At 57.5% G+C, this 6,873-nt stretch overlaps 1 long non-coding RNA gene across 1 annotated transcript; it reads right to left on the reverse strand.

Annotated features, from left to right (window-relative positions):
• LOC145541052 (uncharacterized) lies at nucleotides 1-6,221 on the reverse strand. Its single transcript, XR_014078733.1, has 3 exons — nucleotides 6,061-6,221; nucleotides 3,467-3,607; nucleotides 1-2,459 (listed from the first exon to the last, which is right to left on the reverse strand). It is a non-coding gene; the product is annotated as an uncharacterized LOC145541052 (long non-coding RNA).
• Nucleotides 6,222-6,873: the final 652 nt, after the last annotated feature.

A 6,873-nucleotide genomic window follows, 5' to 3' on the forward strand; every position in this document is an offset into this window, starting at 1 on the left:
TTTGAAGAAAAAAAATCCCATTTAATGTCAAGGAAGCCATAGTTTGCAGTAGAATGATTGCAGGCAAATGCCCAGCCACCCTTTAGCCAAGGTGCCTGCACCCGGATGCTTCTCCTCTCGTGTGGCCTAGGTGCGGACGCTTGGAGGAGTCGGCTCCAGTCTGGGGCTCGTCCCGGCGGGAACGTCCGTGGTGCCCGCGGCTCCGGTGCAGCCCAGATGCTCAAGGGTCCACATGCAGGAAGCAGAAGGACCAGGGCTCTGGCTGAAGACTCTGGAAGAGATGCTGCCGGGTCCGTAAGAAGGCGGACGCGGCGGAGACGGAGGTGGTGTGGGGTCTCGGGTGGGAGAAGCTGCGTCAGGAAAGAGGCCGCACGAGAAGGAGGCTCCCTGTGCCCAGAGGCGGGATGGGCCGCCCCGCCCCCGAGTCTGAGGGACTCCAGCCGAGGGCTTCTGGTGGCACAAGGCTCAGTGCGGGCATCGCCTTGTGCGGCACCCGGACGCTAACTTTCGGAGCAAAGTGCCGAGCCCCCAGGGGCCTGGGGCATGCTCAGGTCTGGCCAAGTGGACTTGGAGCCTGGACGGCCCCATAACAAAAAGTGAGCCTCTGGCCCCATTTCCTGCCTCAGGACTGTCCCTGCTTAGGGGTCAGGTTCTCACAAGGCCATCCTGCCTCCATGGGGGCCTGGTGGAGGACCCTGGTAGCACCGCCTTGGGTCACCCTCCCGGGGCCCCAGAGGGCAATAAAAGAGCCCCGGTCACCCCTAGGTCCTGGCTGTGCACCCCACGAGCTAAGTCTGCGTCTTCCAGTGGCATCTCCTCACCCGGCCTTGTTTTGTATCGTTTTGGGTGAAATCCCTTCAACAACCAGCAAAGCCTTTCCGAGCACACGGAGAAACAGTCTCCCAGGGAAGGCTCGTGGGGAAGCTCCGGGTTTGGGGGCCAGAGAGTCTCATGGTCTGTCTTCCCCCGCCGAGTTCCTCTCACTGGTCTCATCCTGCTCAGACACAAGTCTGAGCAGGGGCAGCCAGCCTAGTACTCGGCAGAGCCCCAGGATGATTCTCGAGTTGAGACAGTGTTGCTTCTTGTCTCGCTGATCCTGCCGACTACGCCAGATGTCTCTCTGTCCACACTGTTTGCTGAACACGGTAGGCAAGGCGCGAGCGGGGAAGCTGGGAGAACCCTCGAGGAGCCGTGGGAGCTGCAGACACGTTTACTCTCCCAACTGGGGCCGCAGCCGTAGCAGCGGACACGCTGTCTTCCCTCCTCTCGGGGCTGACCCGGCGGACACAGACGTAACGCAGCTTCAGGGGCTTTTCAGTGGAGCTTATACACGCTTACAGAGCAGACGTGGCCGTGGCCGAAGGGGTACACGGTGATGCATACACACCGCGCTGTGAGTGATCCCGGCTGTTACCGAACCACATTTACAGAACGTGGGGCGAGAGAGCCTGACCATCTTGGCTAATTTGCTCTTTCCCCACAGTTATTTAGCTCCACCCTGGTTTTCTGCCAGGTTCTTTGTTGGGAGCAGTTTGAAGGGAACAGAACCAGCTCCCGTTGTCCCTTGGTACCACATGGAGGGGGTGGTGGACCCCTGAGAAGCTAAACCCATTGCAGTCCCAGGGCCAAAGCATGCCTGGTGTTAAATCTGGACTCTGCAGAATCATCTTTTCATCCTGGGCCCGAGGCAGGGGAAACAGGCCCCTAAGTCCCAGTTGTCAAGGCCCTTTAAGAACCACGGGCTGCTCAGCGGCCCGAGCACAGTGTCATGTGGCATTGATTTAGAGCGCCGTGCTCTCTAATTGACCCACACTTCATACACGGCCTGACAACGCCCACCCCCCGGACGGCAGAAATTTCAGAATCCATTCCAGAAAATCACTGCCCAGACTCTGGGCACAACTGCTATCGATTCGATTGCATCCACCCGAGTAAACAAATCGTCTGAACACTTAGTGTTCCCCATGATTTGGTATCACGCGAACCCCTAATGGGCTCAGAGCAGGGAAGACGGGAAAGCAGCCATGTTGGGACGCTGTCCTCCCTGCAGCCTCTGCGGCCCGTGCCCCAGAGAAGACTCTCCCGGGGCTCCCTGCCCGAAGGCCGTGCACAGGCCGTGGGGCGCCGTGTCTGTCGTGCCCTCCAGGCTGCGGGAGGTGGGTTGTTCAGGGTGATGCCCTCGGTGCAGAGTCCAGCCTTGGGGGGCTGGGCGTCTGGTCGCACCCCCGCTCAGTCTCACGATCACGACCTAGAGGGAGAGGGCCCGCTCCCCTCCTTGTCCACAGGAGGGCCGTGGATGCAGACCCTCCCCGCAGCCACGGGGGACGAGGAGGAAACACCCGCCGTTGATGGGAAGCTGCGTGGTGTCACCCCCGCTCCTGCTCCCACGGCGATGCGTCGAGAAGGGAGGCCCCTGGGGTGGAGGGGCTCCAGCTGCAGCTTCTGGATGCCAGGCTGCCCTGGACAGATGCCGAGATCTCTGCAGGAGTACAGGCCGAGGCCCGAGCCCCTCGGGCTGACCCAGGCAGCACCAAGCCAGCGACTGTTGGGCCAGACCCAACAGGACCCAACAGAACCCTTCCACACTCACTACTGCCCTGGGTCTCTAAATCTTAAGTTAAATGCCTCGCCCCCCCCACCCCCGCCCCAACTGCTGATGCTCCTCCTGAAGCTGGGCCATCACTCAGAGGTGACTTGTCTGGGCCTGATTCAGTTGGGAAAAGGGATGGCTGATACCCACCCATCGTGTTTTGGCAAAAATTAGGTAACATCATGGAACACATACATTTTATTTGGGGTGCAGCACATTGGCATTACTTATCAAATGCTAGCACATGTTATTTTGATTTTAATCATCTCTTTAAAGACTTGTATATTAGCTACCTAACCAGGTAATAATTTCCATGAAGGAATGGACCAGATTATACAAAAACTAAAAACAAAGTGCTTTTAGTTATGTTAAGATCCAGGACTTGTGTCATTATGTATATGTCCTCTCATGGCACCTGGAGTTGTGTCCAGTAAATATTTACTAACAGATTAAAGTAATTCTTCCAATTTGTTTTCTGGATGGTCCTATAGAAGTATGAAGTCTAGAGAAAAAAATAAGATGTTTGCACTGAACTGTATGTTCAAAAGGGTATTTTAGCAAAGGCAATGGCATGAAAATTGGAGAGAATGATTTTCTTTCTACCAAGACAGATGTGCTTGGCACAAAGCCCGTATTTCGGGAATACATAACGACCAGGGTATCGATTCCCATAACAGTGTGTGGTTTCTGAGAGCTCGAGGCTGCACCTAAAGGCATGTGTTACTTCAATTGTCTGCAGGTGTCTTGTACTTAATTCATTAAAGATGCATTTCAGAGTCCTTTAGAAAATATTACCTCATCGAGGTGAGCAAAGGGTTGCCGGGAAGTGTGACCTGCACAGTCCCGAGCCCACTGACCAGGGGAACGAAGTCCTACCTGCGGTTCCTGCGGGACCTGGTGGATGGGCAGAGGAAGCACAGCCCTCACCATCAGCTCCTCTGATCACCCGTCTCTGAAGTGCCTGAGCCCCGCTCCGCTCAGAGTCCCTCTTCTTCGCTTTTTCTCCCTTTTCCGAATCTGTATTGGAAAGGAAGATCAGTTATAACTTGTAGACCTGCGTGTATGCATTGTTGTTGCTCAGTCGCTCAGTTGTGTCTGACTCTTTGGACGCCTTGGACTGCAGCACGCCAGGCCTCCCTGTCCATCACCAACTCCCGGAGCTTACTCAAACTCAAGTCCATCGAGTCGGTGATGCCATCCAACCATCTCATCCTCTGCCGCCCCTTCTCCTTTTGCCTGCAATCTTTCCCAGCATCAGAGTCTTTTCCAATGAGTGTGTTTATTATACAAATATGTGCATATGTATGTCGACTGAAAAAAATGCACAACCTTAAAGCTGAGAATGATGCTTTATTTGGAGGACAAAACTGAGGACGTAAGCCCTGGACACAGCCTCTCAGATGGCTCTGAGGGATGGCTCCAGAGGAGCCAGGATCTATAGGAGTTTTTGCAACAAAGACCAACCAGGTGGTCACAACATCAAAAGATCACTATTTAGAAAAGGAAGCTAGACATCCCCAGTTAAGGAATTTAGCCCTTTTCTATGTATGAGAAGGTGCGAAGTCTGGGCTCACTGACACCCCGGCTGCCTGGGCCCAATGTCCTGTGTCTGCCCATCCTGGGTCCCCCGGGGTGCACCACGAGGGCAGCCGCGGTGACTGATGGTTTGATGGGGGTGTCCCCTCTCCACCCTGAGTCTCCTTAGGCCTCACCTTCAGGCGGCTTTCGGGGCATCCTCTGTTTACTGACACAGCAGCAGCATTTTTCATTTGCCCATATAATGATCAAGATTTCCCAGTTATCTTTACCAGTGTAGGGGTCTGGTGTAGCATTGTGATGTGCTGATTTCACCCCTGGGTGCCTGGCAAAGGCCCCACTGGAGCCCTGACTGGTAGTGGGAAGCCTAGTGGCAGCTAAGGAAGGGGCCGTCTTGTGGCCTGAACCCTTCACCCCGCGTTACCCCAGGCAGCCAGTGTCAGACTGTGTTGATCTGCTTGCTGTGAGAAAGAGCCCTACTGGTTGGAATTTGGTGTCAGAAATGAAAATATAACAAGCTTGTTTCATTTCATTTAGCTGTTCATGCATGCACTCAATCATCACTACGGTGTGGTCACTGGGTCAGTGCTGCACGGAGACGTTGGAACAGAGTGTGGACAGAGGTGGGCCTGTCCTCAGTGAGATGCTAGACATGGCTGTATTGTCACTGGCTCAGTGCTACATGGAGACGCTGGTCCAGAGGGTGGACAGAGAGGTGGGCCTGTCCTCAGTGAGTCACTGGGTCAGGGCTGTGCGGAGACGCTGGCTCAGAGGGTGGACAGAGCCGGCAATCCTGCCTCAGTGAGCCGCCGGACACGGCTGTGGGCCAGTGAGAGGAAGAGAGGATGATAGCGGTGTTTCCGGGGAAAAAGGAGGTGGGTGTGTGAGAAATCCAAAGCCAAGAGGTTTGGTGGGGTTAAAAAAAAAGCTCATCGAGCTGTTTCACAATTTCATCACTGAAACTACTGTGATTCCTCTCAGCACATTTCTGGTAATTTACTTGAAACAACGTGAATGTCAACCATCTTGATCGTGACCAGGGGCCCTGACCTGCTAACCCAAGCGCTTGCGGGACGAAGCCCAGTCAACCCAGACTCCAAGCACGGCCGCCCTGCCGGGTGTCGAAAGAGACTGGTTCCTGTTTCTCTGGACGCCATTTTTAAGCTCGCTTTCACAGCAGCCACACACAGGCGTGACCTCTAGTTCGGCCCTGAGCCGGGAGGCCGCAGTCAGGATGGCCCCTTCTCCCTGGCTGGGCCATCCGGGCACAGGCCGGCCGTCAGTGCGGTCCGCCCAGCTCCGCGCTGGGCCCCGCCTCGGGCCCCAGTCTCGCCGCGCTGGGAGCCCCGTCCGCGTTTCCCTCCTCACGCACGGGAGGCCGGCGCTGCCAGACGCTGTGGGCCCAGGGGAGGGCCCGCTTCTGTGGGTTTTGAGGGGCTGGCTCTCCCAGGGCCCCGCAGGGCTGCGATGCTCAGGCAGGGGTCTGGGCCGGAGTCGCTCTCGGAGCATCTGCTGAGACTCCGCTGAAGGGGAGACCCCGGAGGCCGCCCCGCGGCTCCGGCTTTGCCGAGCGACTCCGGCCCAGACTCAGGCCCAGACGCCGGCCGCCCTCCGGAAGCCAGAGCGGCGGTCATTCAGAGCGCGGCCAGCAGGCGGCGCTGCGGGCTTCGCGTTATGGTCCCGCTCGGGCTGCGGATTCCGGGCCAGGCCCGGCCCTCGCTCCTTCCAGCCGCCGCCGCCGCGGACCGGGAGGCGGTCCCCACGAGCCCCAGGGCTCCAGGCGGGTGTCCCCACCCTGACGGGCGACAGGGCCGGTTCCCACGTCCGCAGAAAAGATCGGGGAGGTTCCCGAAGGCAGCCACGCCCGTCTCAGCGGCCATTGCTGGGGAGCGCCGCGGTTTCCCTCTCCCACACGGAGGCCATCTCCTGTTTACCTTGAGTTGAGGCTTTCTTCAGGGTCGAGTTCGCTTTAAAATCCCTGCGCTTGAATTTGGTGGTTCAGGTCATCTGCTCCTTCTCCTCTGCTCGGTGATTTCAGAGTCTCTGTTGGCAGGGCTAGGATGAAGGCACCAGGGTTTCTATCCCAGCGAGAAAGGAGGGAAAGTTGCAGCCACGAGGAGGAAGTCGTGACGACACAGACACGTGGAGGGGGCGCTGGAGGGCAAGTGGGTGGGAGTCGGCGGCCAGGGCGGATGGGGGTGCCCTGGGGAAGCCCCCTCAGCCGACCCAGCGGTCAGGCGCGAGAACCCAGAGGGAGCACCAACCACTCCCGTCTCTACCGCATCTCCACCCCTGTCTCTACCCCTGTCTCTACTCCTGTCTCTACTCCCGTCTCTACCCCATCTCCACCCCATCTCCACCCCGTCTCCACCCCGTCTCTACCCCTGTCTCTACCGCTGTCTCTACTCCCGTCTCTACCCCATCTCCACCCCATCTCCACCCCGTCTCCACCCCGTCTCTACCCCTGTCTCTACCCCGTCTCTACCCCGTCTCTACCCCTGTCTCTACTCCGTCTCTACTCCTGTCTCCACCCCATCTCTACCCCATCTCCACCCCGTCTCTACTCCTGTCTCTACCCCTGTCTCTACTCCCGTCTCTACCCCATCTCCACCCCGTCTCTACTCCTGTCTCCACCCCATCTCTACCCCATCTCCACCCCATCTCTACTCCTTTCTCTCTCACACTGCTGCTCCGGCGTGTGGTTCTGTTCTCTCCGGTCCAAGTCTGACGTTTTCTGATTTCTTCCT

This window comes from Giraffa tippelskirchi, chromosome 1 (assembly GCF_054371585.1).
Source record: "Giraffa tippelskirchi isolate mGirTip1 chromosome 1, T2T-mGirTip1v1.2.pri, whole genome shotgun sequence".
Classification (NCBI taxonomy): Eukaryota; Metazoa; Chordata; class Mammalia; order Artiodactyla; family Giraffidae; genus Giraffa; species Giraffa tippelskirchi.